This window comes from Leucoraja erinacea, chromosome 14 (genome assembly GCF_028641065.1).
Source record: "Leucoraja erinacea ecotype New England chromosome 14, Leri_hhj_1, whole genome shotgun sequence".
Taxonomy (NCBI): domain Eukaryota; kingdom Metazoa; phylum Chordata; class Chondrichthyes; order Rajiformes; family Rajidae; genus Leucoraja; species Leucoraja erinaceus.
The window spans coordinates 45833649-45850612 of record NC_073390.1 but is presented as its reverse complement, the minus strand read 5'-3'; positions in this window follow the sequence as shown (position 1 = coordinate 45850612).

Below are 16964 nucleotides of genomic sequence, written 5' to 3'. Positions count from 1 at the left end.
GGAATTCTTTCCCACAGAAGGCTGTGGACGCCGTCAGTGGATATTTTTAAGGCAGAGGTAGATAGATTCTTGATTAGTGCGGGTGTCAGAGGTTATGGGGAGAAGGCAGGAGGATGGGGTTAGGAGGGAGAGATAGATCAGCCATGATTGAATAGCAGTGCAGACTTGATGGGCTGAATGGCCTAATTCTATTCCTATCACTTAAGATCTTATGACCTTATGACACGACTCGGACTGCATCTATTCAATTGTTGAGATGTACTATTCCCAAATGCTGTTGATACAAATACTGTTACTGCATGTATGGATTGTGCATATCTTTTATATTGTCTCACAATCTCAATTGCTTATGGATTTATTTGAAGTAAGGGGAAAATGAGCAACTCCAGGGGTGGATTGCACTAAACTGATGAATTGCAGCAATCATTGAGGAGCCCTTGTAATCAACGGCACTCTGTACATGATTTGGACACAAAGTGCTGGAGTAACACAGCAGGTCAGGCAGCATCTCTGGAGAACATGGATAGGTGACATTTCCGGTTGACACACTTCAGGCTAATTGTGTGTGTGTGTGTGTGTGTGTGTGTGTGTGTGTGTGTGTGGGTGTGTGTGTGTGTGTGTGTGTGTGTGTGTGTGTGTGTGTGTGTGTGTGTGTGTGTGTGTGTGTGTGTGTGTGTGTGTGTGTGTGTGTGGGGGGGGGGGGGTGTGAAGACAGCTGCTTAAAGGGGAAGAGGCGCGACAATGCGTTGCAGGTATTAGGTTGACGTGGGTGAGTAATTTTGGTGGTTGGAGTTAAGGTCAGCGATAAGAACAGTGGGTATGAGACAGGCTTAAGGAGTTGCAGATTGTGAAGCCGGGGGGGGGGGGGGAAGGGCTAAAAGGGGGAAATTGTTTAGTTTAGTTTAGAAACAAGCCCTTCGGCCCACCGAGTCTGCACTGACCAGCGATCCTTGCACACTTAGACTGTCCTATACACATTAGGGTCGATTTACAATTATACCAAGCCAATTAACCTACAAACATGTACGTCTTTGGAGTGTGGGAGGAAGCCAGAGATGCCAGAGAAAACCCACGCAGGTCACGGGGAGAATGTACAAATTCCGTGCAGACAAGCATCCGTGGTCAGGATCGAACCAGGTCTCTAGAGCTGTAGGCATCTACTTTACCACTGCGCCACCGTGCCACCAAGGTTATTTAGCAGCAGTTCCAATTTAGACATTTTTTTAAAACAGTTGCGCATAAAATGCAGTGCTTCTGCATCAAAGAATGGGTCAACTGGGCTTAATATTCACTGGAACTTAAAAGGATGAGAAGGGATCTTATAGAAACATATACTGTAAAATTCTTGACAGGATAGATGCAGGAAAGATTTTCCTGATGTTGGGGGAGTCCAGAACCAGGGTTTACAGTTTAAGAATAGGGGATAGGCCATTTAGGACTGAGATGAGGAAAAATGTTTTTACCCAGAGAGTTGCGAATCTGCGGAATTCTCTGCCACAGAAGGCAGTGGAGGCCAATTCACTGGATGTTTTCAAGAAAGAGTTAGGCATAGCTCTGAGGGCTAACAGAATCAAGGGATATGGGGAGAAAGCAGGAACAGGGTACTGATTATGGGTGATCAGCGGTTCCACGAAGGGCTGAATGGCCCACTCCTGCACCTATTTCCTGTTTCTATGTTTCTGAACTGTGGCATACTGTGGAATGTCATTAGACTATCAAAACAGAGAGCATCCCCTTAACTCATTCTGCTGGAGGCAACTGTTAGAGTGATCATTATCATGATTGCATTGCTATCTGCAGTAGCCACTCAATCACACGATTTTATTTTTCTTGAAGTGCTCGTAGAACTGATTTTCAAAGGCTGAAAACATCAATGCAGCATCTTGTCATTGCGATCACAGCAGCGAGTTTGATGGAAATCCATTAGAGGCTGAAGACATTTGGAGTAAAACTAGATGCTGTCCACTGCGTCTAATGCTCAAGGAAAGCCAGCAAAATAATTGGGAGAAAACTGAGAAATTCACAAGGCTGTATATAAAACATAACATGTTTAGTCTAAAAGGGGGATTGAGATCCAAAGGACACTGGTTTAAGGTGAGGTGGGAAAAATGTAATAGCAACCCGAGGAGTAACTGTTTTACACAAAGGATGGTGGGTGTATGGGACACAAAACATTATCGAGCCATAGTCATAGAGTGATACAGTGTGGAAACATTGCCCACACCGGCCAACATGTCCCATGCTCAAGGGTAGTCCCCGCGTACTCGAGGCCTCAGCATATTTTTCAACATGTTGAAAAATGCCCGCGAGTAAAAAAAGGTCGCCAGGGAAAAAAATCGATACTTTTTTTACTCGTAGGTTTAGTCAAAGTAGGTCGTAGTAGGTCGGCATGTTATTCGTAGGTAATCGAGGGTAGTCGAAGGTAGTCATGGCTAGTCTTCAACGTAGTCGAAGGAGGTCTAAGGAGGTCTTCTACATAGTCAAAGGAGGTCTTCAACATGACATTTTTTTCAAACTCTCCTAAACTCTTCTAATCTCGCCCTTTAGGTTGCCGCTGTGGGACAGCCCCTTAACAAATACCTCCTAGGACCTCGTGTTGAGAGTATGTCGAAGGCAAACTCTTCTGAACTCGCGGATTAGGTCGCCGCAGTGGGACAGCCCATTAATTCTCTTTTAAATTAATCCAGTGAATTGGCCTCTACTGCCTTATGTGGCAGAGAATTTCACAAATTCTCAACTCTCTGGGTGAAAAAGTTTTTTCTCATCTCAGTTTTAAATGGCCTCCCTCTACTCTTAGACTGTGCCCCTGGTTCTGGACTCCCCCAACATTGGGAACATTTCTCCTGCATCTAGCTTGTCCAGTCCTTTTGCAATTTTATATGTTTCTATAAAATATCCTCTCATCTTTCTAAATTCCAGTGAATAAAAGCCCAGTCTTTCCAATCTTTCCTCATATGACAGTCCGGCCATCCCGGGGATTAACCTGCTGAACCTACGCTGCCTCAATAGCAAGGATGTCCTTCCACAAATTAGGAGACCAAAACTGCACAGAATACTCCAGATGTAATCTTGCCAGGGCCCTGTACAATTGCAGAAGGACCTCTTTACTCCTATACTCAAATCCTCGGCCAACATGCCATTAGCTTTCTTCACTGCCTCCTGTACCTGCATGTTTACTTTCAGTGACTGATGTACAAGGTCACCCAGGTCTCGTTGCACTTCCCTTTATCCTAATCTGACAACATTGAGATAATAATCTGCCTCCTTGCTCTTGCCACTAAGGTGGATAACCTCATATTTATTTCCATTTTACTGCATCTGCCATGCATCTGCCCACTCACTCAACCTATCCAAGTCGCCCTGCAACCTCCTAGCATCCTCTTTGCTGTTCACACTGGCACCCAGCTTTGTGTCATGTGTATGCAAGAAGGAACTGCAGATCCTGGTATAAATCGAGGGTCGATACAAAAAGCTGGAGTACCAGCGGGACAGGCAGCTTCTCTGGAGAGAAGGAATGGGTGACGTTTCGGGTCGAGACCCTTCTTCAGACTAGTCAGGGGAAAGGGAAACGAGAGATATAGATGATCATGTTGAGAGATAAAGAACAATGAATGAGTGATCAACAAAATAAGTAACAATGATAAAAGGAACAGGCCATCATTAGCTGCTTGTTGGATGAAACCGAGAAGCTGGTGTGACTTGGGTGGGGATAGAGAGAGAGGGAAAGCCAGGGTTTACTTGAAGTGAGAGAAATCAATATTCATACCACTGCAAGCTGCACTAGTATGGGTGTTGCGGGCCGAAGCTACTGGTTTACAGATGGCTAGTATAGACATTGTGGGCCGAATGGATTCTTGGGGTGGCAGCCAACTGTTGCAACGATTTTAAAAGCCAAGGCAAACAATTTGGCTGCAGCCACCCAACAACCAAAATTCATTTTGTGAACACAAACTTTAAAAAAAGGAGAGGCAAACAATTGGGCGGCAGCCACTTTACAGCCGCATCGAGGGGACTCACCATGGAGTAGACGTGCCAAATATAATGGCCGTAGGTGGCGGCGTTCACTCGGAAATCGCAACACAGATGGCCAAAACCGGTCAAGAACAGACTTTTAGTAATATAGGGTGTGTGTGTGTGTGTGTGTGCGTGTGTGTGTGTGTGTGTGTGTGTGTGTGTGTGTGTGTGTGCGTGTGTGTGTGTGTGAGAGAATGGTGGGGAGTCTGGTCTGTGATGGACTGAGCAACATCACAACTCTCTCCAACTACATGCTTCATTGTGTTGATGCGAGTTCAATAATAAGCAATGATTTACAAATAAGATTCTTTTTATAATTTCTTGGTGCAGGGATAACATTTGTGACAGCAACAGTTGTGCAATGAAAGCAGAACAGCAGCTGACTACAGTATCTGACAGATTATGACAAATTGTCAATATCACAGCACTTAGCCTCACATCACCAGAGTCTGAGAAACTATTTGGATCAGCATTTCCGTTTTAAGTATAGATTCAGTGGAATAGTTTGCTTTCACAGGCACTGGTGGATTGACTATGATCCACAAGGCAAATATTTTCCATCCTGTAGTCAGCACTACTTCTGATAAAGGGCCTGTCCCACTAACGCGACTTTTCCGCAACTGTAATCGACCTTCAAGCTCGAGGGCACTCGCCTGAAAAACCTCGAGCTGGATCGACCGTCAGCGATGAAACCGCGAGCTGGATCGACCGTCAACACACACACACACACACACATCGCAAAGGCGGGGGCCAGGGAAAGCGGGGGAGCACTGTCAGAAATTCACACCCGCGATGAACAGGAAGGTAAAAGACGGCTGCACAGTGTACGGTAAGTCCTTTAGAGAGCGCGGGGGGGGGGAGAGAGGGGAAAGAGGGGGGAGAGAGGAGGGGGGGGGAGAAGGGGGGGAGGAGAGGGGAGGAGGGGGGAGAGAAGGGGGGGGAGGAGGGGGGAGGGGGGAGGAGGGGGGAGGAGGGGAGTGCAGAGAAGGGGGGGGGAGAGAGAAAATGGGAAGGGGGGGAGAAGGGGGGAGGAGAAGGGGGGGGGGAGAGAAGGGGGCAGACACTTTTAAGAAGCCAGACAACTTTTAATAAAGTTTAGCGGGCATTTAACATTACCGGTCGGTATTCCTTGCTTCTGAAATTTCGAATGCACCAATTAAAATGCCCAGTCAGCAAAGGAGCTTGCCTAAGGTTACCTTGACTACCTAGTGACCCCACCCCACTGCACTATGAGTTCAAAAGAACCATGCCGACCAATTATTACTTGTGGAAAAATTTTCAACATGCTGAAAATGTTCCTCGACCAAACTGAGGCTGCAAGTATGCGGGAACTTCCCTCGAGCATGAAGGAGAGTTCCAGTGACCTCCTAGGACCACGTGTCGACCATGCTGCGAGTTTGAGTCGAGCGCAAACTCTTCTAAACTCGCAAATTAGGTCGCTGCAGTGGGACAGCCCCTTGCGACTCGAAATATGCTCATATGCGACTCGAAATAAACTCATATGCGACACTGAACAAGGCCAGGGTCATAGTCACAACTGGTTTGTGTGACTGAAGACATACGAGAGAGCAGGGGAATGTTACACGGATAACCTCTTCACTCCCCTTCACATTCCCATACTGACCTTAGATGGACGCAAAATGCTGGAGTCAGCGGGACAGGCAGGATCTCTGGAGAGAAGGAATGGGTGACGTTTTGAGTCTAGAGCCTCCTTCTGACTCGGGGGAGAGGGGGTCTAGATCGATGGAAGGTGAAGGTGGAAAGATGACGTCAAAGTAGATGACAAGTAAATATAGAACGGCTCTCCAGATGAAATATTACTGACCGTATGCCTTGTTGTCACCTTCCCCTCAGCCATCTGTAGCCGCCCAGGGAATTTCAAGTGTACTATCTGTTGCTGGAAAATCTGTGGTGGACCTGAACATGGATCATAATTGAAAATGACACAAAATGTTGGTGTAACTCAGCAGGTCATGCAGCATCTCTGGAGAACATGGATGGGCAATGCTTCAATAAAATAGACAATAGGTGCAGGAGCAGACCATTTGGCCCTTCGAGCCAGCACCGCCATTCAATGTGACCATGGCTGATCATCCTCAATCAGCACCCCGTTCCTGCCTTCTCCCCATATCCCCTGACTCCACTATTTTTAAGAGCCCTATTTAGCTCTCTCTTGAAAGCATCCAGAGAACTGGCCTCCACTGCCCTCTGAGGCAGAGAATTCCACAGACTCACCACTCTCTGTGAGAAAAAGTGTTTCCTCGTCTCCGTTCTAAAAACGTGTTTCCTCGTCTCTGTTCTAAAAAACGGTCGGGTCCCTTCTAGTTGGCCTTTCCCCAAGCCTTCATCACCACCAGCTCTCTCTCACTTGCATGTTGCAATTGCCTTCACCTGTATCCTCCTATCACTTGCCAAGATTTGTCCCACCCCCACCACTCTCTTTTCCTGCCCCACTCCCCCCACTCCAATCAGTCCGAAGAAGGGTTCCGACCTAAAATGCTGCCTGCCCATCACCCTCACAGCTGCTGCCTGACCCTCTGAGTTCTTCCAGCATCTTAGGCCAAGGATCCCAGCATCTAGAGTTCCTGTGTCTCTGCCATTCTTTGTACGTTTGTTATTAAGCTTAGAACCGCCATGACCAGGGTGAGACAATGGTAATAAGGACAGTTTGTGCGATGGACTGGGCTGCGTCCACAATTCTCTGTCATTTCTTACGGTCTTGGATGGAGCTGTTCCCAAACCATACTGTGGTGCATCCCGATGAACTGGTTTCGACGGCGCATCTGTTGAAGTTGGTGAGAGTTGTGGGGGACATGCTGAACTTTCTAAGTCTTCTAAGGAAGTAGAGGCTTTGGTGTGCGTTCTTGGGCATTGCTTCGGTATGGGTGGCCCAGAACAAGTTGCTGGTGACATTCACTCCTCGGAACTTCTGTCTCCTCTTCCTCAATTGTGTCTCTTTTTTTTCTCCATCAGTGAATATCCTTCACTGATGGAGAAAAAAAATCTCATCATAACCTGATGTATTCTTTCTCCAACGGCTGATGAACTTTGGTTGCCAACACCTCTAGGAAGCACCTTGGGGCATTCAGGGGCAAGCGCTATGGAGAAGCAGGGCGGCACGTTTGTGCAGCAGTCAAGCTACTGCCTTACAGCGCCAGAGACCTGGGTTCGATCCCGACCACGAGCGCTTGTCTGTACGGAGTTTGTTCGTTCTCCTCGTGACCTGCGCAGGTTTTTCCCCTCGAGATCTTTGGTTTCCTCCCACACTCCACCAACGTACAGGTTTGCAGGCTAATTGGCTTGTGTAGGGTAGTATCGCTGGTGGGTGCGGACTCGGTGGGCCGAAGGGCCTATTTCTGCGCTGTATCTCTAAAACTAAAAAAACTAAAAACTAAAGTTGATTTTAGATTAAACTGATAAAACAGTAGTTTCAATTGCTAACACTTGTGGAACAAAACTTCTGTTATGATCTGACTGCCGTTGTATATCAAGGTAATTGTAGCATACAAAGTGAACTGTGAGAGAAGATGGGATACTTGTCCTAAATTACTTCCAGTATTGGCTGTTTTTCTCAGTTGCTCTTGAGAATTTAGAGTCAAGAATGCTTAATTTGCATATGTATCAGGATCGGAACAATGAGCTTCTTACTTGTAGCAGCTTTACAGGCACATTAAATGCACCAACACAACAAATAAATACACGATATTGCAATAAAGTATCTGCAATAAAGTACAGCCTGCAACCTTACACAGAGTCCATAGTCCATACATGGGGACGACAGGTTTTAGTTCAGTTTAGTTTAATTCAGAGATGCAACACGGAAACAGGCCCTTCGGCCCACCGAGTCCACGCTGACCAGCGATCCCCGCACATTAACACCATCCTACACGCACTAAGGCCAATGTACACATACACCACGCCAATTAACCTACATACCTGTCCAATTTTGGAGCGTGGGAGGAATTCGGAAATCTCGGAGAGAAACCATGCAGGTCGTGGGGAGAACGTACAAACTCCACACAGACAGCACCTGTAGTCGGGGTCGAACTTAGGTCTCTGGCGTTGCATGTGCTCTAAGGCAGGAACTCTACCACTGCGCCGCCGTGCCGACCATTAATCCCCCTAGGATTTGAGTCAAACGCGGGCAAGTGGGACGTGTGCAGCTGGAACATATAGGCTGGTGTGGGCAAGTTGGGCCGAAGGGCCTGTTTCCACACTGTATGACTCTATGAGTAGTTCAGTGCTGAGGAGGATTGCAGTTAGGGTTGAGAAGAATGGATCAAAAATGTGCAGATTGATGGGAAAAAGCTGCTCTTGAACCAGGACGTAACGGTTCTCAAGCTCCTGTACCTTCTTCCTGATGGTAGCAGCGAGATGGGAGCATGGCCAGGGTGGTTTGTATCTTTCATTACATTAGCTGCCTTCTTGAGGCAACGTTTCCAGTGGGCTCCTTCAATGGTGGGGAATTCAGTACTGATGATGGAGTGGGCAATGTCCACCAATTCCTGCAATCTTCTCGGTTTCTGGGCATTAGACTTAAATCCCTGTCCCACGGTACGAGTTCATTCCAAGAGCTCTTCCGAGTTTAAAAAAAAAAATCAAACTCGCGGTAAGCACGGAGAATGAACGTAGCGGGTACGTCAGAGCTAGGGGACGTCTCTTAGCGCTAACGGCAGGTAAGCACGGGAAGACTAGTGAAGATTTTTCAACATGAAAAAAGTCCACGACAGCCCCGAGTACCGACGAGTGGCCATTACCGTAATTCTCCGAGTTCGAATCAGGGCAAACTTGGGAGAGCTCTTGGAATGAACTCGTACCGTGGGACAGGGATTTTACCAAACTAGGCCGATATGCAACCAGTCAGTACGCTGACCACTGTTAGGGTTGCCAACTGTGTCGTATTAGCCGGGACATCCCGTTTTGTGGGCTAAATTGGTTTGTCCTGTACGGGACCACCCTTGTCCCATATTTGACCGCTACTACACGAGTTGAGGGGACTGTCGGGTCGGAGCGCCGCGTCCGGCCACGCCTCACCTGTCCAGACGTAGTGCAGCCCATGGGGTGCAGCAGCAGCAGCAGCAGCAGCGCCTCGCCCGTGGCCCCGTCGGTCGGCAGCCTGGCCAGCTGTCTGATCTTCGTATCTTCGCTTACTGCCGACACCACCACCCCTCCTTCTCATGGCCGATCATCGGTTCATGAGTTGGACGGGTGCCGGACTTTGAGTGCGGCCCGGGCCAAAACTCCTCAGCTGGCCCCGCCGGCTGGGCTTTGTGTGTAGTCCAGCACCCGGGCCAACTCATCATTCACCCAGCCACGGCCGAGTCGGTCAACGAATTGCCGTCGGGAATTTGGCCCGCACTTTGTCCCTTATTTGGGAGTGAGAACGTTGGCAACACCAAGCACTGTAAAATTGTAGAAATTCAATAGAGTATTCATGCCAAACCTCCACAAAATGCTGAGGGAGAAGAGGTTCTTTGTAACTGCATCGATGTGCTGGGCCCAGGATAGGTATGCGCGCCCTGGAACTTGAAGCCGTTGACTCTCCCCACCGCTGTCTCCACCAATGAAGATGGATTCATAGACCCTCAGCTTTCCCTTCCTGAAGTCAACAATCAGTTCCTTGGTCTTGCTAACGTTGAAAGCAAAATGGTTGCAAGATTCAACTTAGAATATAGTTAATACAATACATACTTTCACATTTAGTTTAAAAATGCAAGCCAATTGATAAGTTCAATATTTGGTGGGATCTTTTGCTGGTAACCTGGAAGTTATAGTTCAAAGAATGGCGGAGAGGACTTGACGGGCCAAATGGCCTAATTTTGCTCCTATATCTTATGGTCTTGTAGTCGTAACTTTGGCACCAAACACACTTGCAGTCCCCAAGGTAACAGGGCTTCTGATATTGAAACATGGTTTGGGAGCATGATTGATTGTACCTCTCTGCTCAGTTAAAGGCTGTCAGTGTTCATGTGTGCTATACATCAATCCAAAAGACCTCTGCTCTGCTGTGATGACTATATTGCAGTTCCCAACCCGACGACCATGTACCAGCTCATAGTTGAAGCAACGTCTACCAATATGCTACGTACCAAACTATTTTAAGCATCTGCAACTTGGAAGTAAAAAGTCAAGCACAGTAACTTCAGTGGGTATACAGTATTTAAGACCGAGATAGACAAATTCTTGATTAGAATGGGTGTCTAGGGTCACAGGGTGAAGGCAGGATAATGGGATTAGGAGGCAGAGATCAGCTATGATTGAATGGCAGAGTAGACTTGATGGGCCGAATGGCCAAATTCTACTCCTATAACTTATGAACGTGAACTTGTGAGCTCAGCTGCGCTTCTGAAAGTTGGCCCACAAAATTGAACATGATTGCAACTTTATTTACTGGTAGCGAGCTGAATATGATGAGCACTCATTTATAGAAGTTATGGTAATAAGTCATAACTAGCAAGTGTGAAGAAGGGTCCAGACCATAAGAGGAATAGATCGGGTGGACACACTGATTCTCTTGCCCAGAGCAGGGGAATCAAGAACCAGAGCACATAGGTTTAAGGTGAGGGGGGAAAGATTTAATGGGAACCAGGGGAATAACACAAAGTGTGGTGGGTGCATGGAACGAGCTGCCGGAGGAGGTAGCCGAGTCTGGTACTACTGCACCATTTCAGAACCATATAGTCAGATAGGATAGGCTCAGAGGGATATAGATCAAATACAGGCAGGTGGGACTGGTGTAGATGGGGCAGGTTGATCGGTGTGAGCGTTGGGCCAAACGGCATGTTTCCGCACTGTAATACTTGATGACTCTAAGCTCCAAGTGCTATTCCAGCCTATTCTCAAAATTGGAGACCAGATTATTGGAGACCTAATTACATGTTCATTTTTAGATTCCATAACCTGATTTTACATCTCATGATTTGCTAATTTAGTCCACTAATGTATCTGTCGAGTGTGATATTGGATTCAATTACTTTTCCTAAGATGCCCATTTATTTTATATTGAACTCTAATATTTTGACATTGATCTGAATGCATCAGTGATTATACTGGTTAGAAAGGGCCTGTCCCACTTACGCGACTGTTTTGGCGACTGCCGTCACCCGTCATAGGTCGTTGCAGGTCGCTGAATGTTTTCGACATGTTGAAAATCCAGCGGCGATCAGAACAAGGTACGACTCTTTGGGCGACTACTCACGACCATACAGGCTTCACCCCGCGACATGTCGCCAGGGGGTCGCCTGCATGGTTGTAAGTCGTCTCCTCAGTCCCCCAAAGAGTCGTAGCATCGTTCTGGTGGCCGCTGGATTTTCAACATGTTTCTGCGACCTGCAATGGCCGCTGACGGGTGCCGGCAGTCGCCGAAAAAGTCGCCTAAGGGAACAAGCCCATAAGTCTCTAAGATATTCATTGCATGGAAATTGTGTCTATCAGGGAAGTAGAAAACTAGCATGTGGAGGTTCAAAGGTAGACACAAAACGCTGGAGTAACTCAACGGGACAGGCAGCAATTCTGGAGAGAAGGAATGGGTGGCGTTTCGGGTCTCGACTGAAACATCACCCATTCCTTCTCTCCAGAGATGCTGCCTGTCCCGCTGAGTTACTCCAGCGTTTTGTGTCTACCATCGATTTAAACCAGCATCTGCAGTTCTTTCCTACACATTTCGTTCAGAGATTCAGCGAAGAAACAGGCCCTTCTGCCGATCCAGCCAACACCAAACATTGATCCCTTACACTAGCACTATCCTACACACTAGGGACAATTTGTAATTTTTACCAAAGGCAATTAGACTAAAAACCTTACAACTTACTGAAACCTTGTACTTCTTTGGAGTGTGGGAGGAAATCAGAGCACCCGGAGAAAACGCACACAGTCACAGAAGAACATGCAAACTCCGTACAGACAGCACCCGTAGTCAGGATCGAACCCTGACATCTGATGCTGTAAAGCAGCAACTCGGATCCACAATGCCACCCTAATCATCTTCGGCGGTGGACACTCGAAATGAGTATGGCTGGGTCAGGATCCAGTGGCATGGAGTCCAAGACGACCAAAGACCCTTTTCTGCTGCAGCCTTCATCCGCCTTCCCAGCCGTTGTGACACTCCACTAAAGTCAGCCATCGTCCTCCCCCTGTTCCACCATTGAGGTCTTGGTTGGATTGCTCTTTGTCAGGGACCTCCCCCTCGACCTTACCGCCATGGGTGGCCCTATCAGGAGCATAGCTCTCAGACGGCATCGCTCTCAGGATCTCAGGACCACACAAGCGTCTCCACCACGACAAGGTGACAATCCACGGAGAAGGATTGCTGCCCTAGTTCCAGTCAAATACCCTCCTGGAAGAAAATGTCGCCTGGGTATTGCCCACCAATGGTTAAACCTAAAACAACGACCCGAATTTGTGAGTAATTGCCCAAATGGGTGTTGTACAGGGACTGACACCGCTCTCCCCTCGTGGCACGTACTTCACATCTAAAGGGTGAACATGCCCAAAGATTTCTGGTTGAATCTGAAGCGATGCGTACAAACATTGAAAAGACTTATCTTATTTCACTACTGGAAAAAAATCCAATTTTCCAACAGTGTAATATAGAAAAGAACAATATCTTACAAGCGAATTGCTAGTCAAATATTTGTTATTCTCTCTTGTTTCATCAATTGTTTGACTAGGCACTTGAGTTGGCCGAGAGCATTAGGCTGGTGTTCTGTTGAGCTCACAAGACAGCCTTTCCCATTGATGTGCATTTGAGTTTATCATAAGAATAAACTGAAGTGAGAATATCCAGCAGGCTGCAATATCGTATGTTCAGCGATGGATTGATTTAGATTTTCAGCGTTAAACTGGGAATATGAATAACTTGAACTGCAGCAGACAACCATTTAGCCTTGACTTGGGAGGCAAACTGGTGTGATTGAGTGTGGGAGAAGTGGTCAGGGCCACGCATACTTATTGCCTTTCGACTTTAGTTTAATTTAGTTTAGAGATACAGTGTGGAAACAGGCCCTTCGGCCCACCGAATCCACACCGACCAGCGATCCCTGCACACTAACACCATCCTACACACACTAGGGGCAATTTACATTTATGCCAAGCCAATTAACTAAGTAAGTAGGTTTATTGGCTAAGTATTCACATCCAAGGAATTTGCCTTGGTGCTCCGCCCACAAGTAACAACATGAAATACAGTGACAGTTATGAATGACTCAGAAAACACTAAACATTAATAATAATAAAACATTAATGATAAAACACCATTGAACAAACATGTGAACCAACAAAATAACTAATATATAACATAACAATTACAGCACAGAAACAGGCCATCTCGGCCCTACAAGTCCGTGACGAACACTTATTTTCCCCTAGTCCCATCTACCTGCACTCAGACCATAACCCTCCATTCCTTTCCCATCCATATACCTATCCAATTTATTTTTAAATGATAAAATTGAACCTGCCTCCACCACTTCCACTGGAAGCTCATTCCACACAGCTACCGCTCTCTGAGTAAAGAAGTTCCCCCTCATGTTACCCCTAAACTTCTGTCCCTTACTTCTGAAGTCATGTCCTCTTGTTTGAATCTTCCCTACTCTCAATGGGAATAGCTTATCCACGTCAACTCTGTCTATCCCTTTCATCATTTTAAAGACCTCTATCAAGCCCCCCCTTAATCTTCTGCGCTCCAAAGAATTAAGACCCAACTTATTCAACCTTTCTCTGTAACTTAGTTGCTGAAACCCAGGCAACATTCTAGTAAATCTCATCTGTACTCTCTCTATTTTGTTGACATCCTTCCTATAATTGGGCGACCAAAATTGTACACCATACTCCAGAATTGGTCTCACCAATGCCTTATACAATTTTAACATTACAGCCCAACTTCTATACTCAATGCTCTGATTTATAAAGGCTAGCACACCAAAAGCTTTCTTTACCACCCTATCTACATGAGATTCCACCTTCAGGGAACTATGCACAGTTATTCCTAGATCCCTCTGTTCAACTGCATTCCTCAATTCACTACCATTTACCATGTACGTCCTATTTTGATTTGGCCTGCCAAGATGTAGCACCTCACACTTATCAGCATTAAACTCCATCTGCCATCTTTCAGCCCATTCTTCCAAATGGCCTAAATCTCTCTGTAGACTTTGGAAATCTAGTTCATTATCCACAACACCACCCATCTTAGTATCATCGGCATACTTACTAATCCAATTTACCACACCATCATCCAGATCTTTGATGTACATGACAAACAACAGTGGACCCAACACAGATCCCTGAGGCACCCCACTAGTCACCGGCCTCCAACCTGACAAACATCCATCCACCATTACTCTCTGGCATCTCCCATTCAGCCACTGTTGAGTCCATCTTGCTACTGCATTAATACCCAACAATTGAACCTTCTTAACCAACCTTCCATGAGGAACCTTGTCAAAGACCTTACTAAGGTCCATATAGACAACATCCACTGCTTTACCCTCATCAATTTCCCTAGTAACCTCTTCAAAAAATTCAACAAGATTAGTCAAACATGACCTTCCAGGCACAAATCCATGTTGACTGTTCCTAATTAGACCCTGTTTATCCAGATGCTTGTATATATTATCTCTAAGTATCCTTTCCATTAATTTACCCACCACTGATACAACCTACACAAACCTACAAAATAATTAACCTACAAACCTGTACGTCTTTGGAGTGCGGAGGAAACTGAAAATTTTGGAGGAAACCCAAGCAGGTCACAGGGAGGACGTACAAATTCTGTACCTGTGGTCAGGATCGAACCCGGGTCTCTGCAGCTGTAAGGCAGTGGCTCTATGGCTATGCCAGCGTGCCATCCTGCAGGCAATGTTTCGGTTTGGGAGCCTTCTTCAGACTTGATTGTGTTGGTGTCACAGTCTGCCCTCTCCTCATTCTCATCCACTTCAACTCCCAGTACTTTTCCACCAGCCCCTCCTTCTCCTCGCCTGCCACTCCCCTCTCATCAGCCCAACTCTCCTCACCTGTTGCACTCAGTTGCCTCTGATCACCTATTAACCCAGTATATAGACTCTCCTCACCGTTGACACAGTGCCAGATTGTTCTCAGCATTCATGCAAGACTCTCCAGCGATTTCCCGACTGCCTACACAGATTCGAACCTGCCTGCCCCTGACCATTCCGTCCTATCGTCTTCCTGGATATCACCTCAGCCTTTTGTCCCCGACCATGGCCTTCGTCCCGTACCTCCTGGTTTCTGTCTGCCTCTCTCCTGGGCTGTTTGGTGTATCCCTGCAACGGCTCCTCGACTTCCTGCCTGGCTTCGACTCTCCTTTCATCTGTCCCTTGCTGGTTTGTTTGCATCGTGTGTTGGATCTCCTGGTTACCGGACCTTCCGTTACCCCGACTACGTCTCCTGCCTGCCCCTCTTCGGAACCCTCGTTCAATCCTGAGCCTCTGTGTGAGTACGGTGTACCCATTCCTGTGTTACTACTCTGTGTTACAGTATCGTAATAAAGTTCATGACCAATTATACCTGCCTGATTCTGTGCTGCTATTGGGTCCAAGCTATACCCGTTACATTTGGCTGCTTTTCCAAGACACTGTGTCGTGGAGTTGGAGTCGATGGCAGAGACACTGGTCAGTAAGGTGGACTGTGTTACATCCAACACTGTGCAATTTCTTGCCATCTTGACCAGCAATTAGCAGCGTCGCTGTGGCATAAAATGTACATTTGACTTATTATTCATTGCACTTACATGGTAGATATAAGATTCAACAGGGTTGATTCAGGGAAGATATTGCCTTTGTCTGAGGTCTTGTGAACGAGGGAGTCAGGAGTCACATCACAAGAGGGGCAAGGGGACTTGGGAGTCCTGGTGCAGGATTCCCAAATGAGTGGGTTAACATATGATGAGCATTTGACAGCACCGGGCCTCAACTCGCTGGAGTTTAGAAAGATGAGGGGGGGACCTCATTGAAACTTACCAAATAGTGAAAGGCCTGAATAGAGTGGATGTGGAGAGGATGTTTCCACTAGAGGGAAAATCTAAGACCAGAGGTCATAGCCTCAGAATTAAAGGATGTTCCTCTCGGAAGGAGATGAGGAGGAATAAACTTGTCAGAGTAAGTAAGTACATTTTAATGATATAGCACGTTTAAATCAACTCGCATTGAAACTAAAGTGCTTTACATAGAAGAAATAATTAAGTTTCCATACATCGATAGAAAAATTAAAAAAAAGTAAAAATGACACAACACATTATATAATTCAACATGAACGTCCCCCCCACAACAGAATCAACATTTTCCACTGTGGGGAAAGGCACTAGAAAGAGGGTGGTGAATCTGTGGAATTCATTACCACACAAGGCCGTGGAGGCCAAGTCAATGGCTATCTTTAAGGCAGAGACAGATACATTCTTGGGTGATGTTTTGTGCCTATCTTTGTTTTAACCCAGCATTTCGCTCTTACAGATATATTTTTGATTAGTACGGGTGTCAGGGGTTAAGGGGTGAAGGCAAGAGAAAGGGGTTTGGGGGGAGAGATAGATCAGCCATGATTGAATGATGGAGTAGACCTGATGGGCCGAATGGCCTTATACTGCTCCTAACACGTGTGAACTTATGAAGAGGCAGATATTTAGCAATAAGAGGCAGATGTTCAGCCCTGAGCACTGAATGCACCTCCCCAGATGTCTGTAAACCTACTCCCCCAGCCTCAGCCAATTAGTTCATTCAAAATAGTTATCAGTAGATTTCTGGCTATTGAGAGACTTAATGGATGTACAAATAGTTACGGGAAATGAGGTCGAATATGAGCCATAATCTTTGTGAATTGCAAAGCAACTCGTAGGTTGATTGCTTGCTCATGCATTTTTATTTGAAGTCAAAGAGAGCAATTTTGTTAATTTATATCAAAATTAGATGAAATCGAAAATAGTAACTGTAGCACGAGGGCAG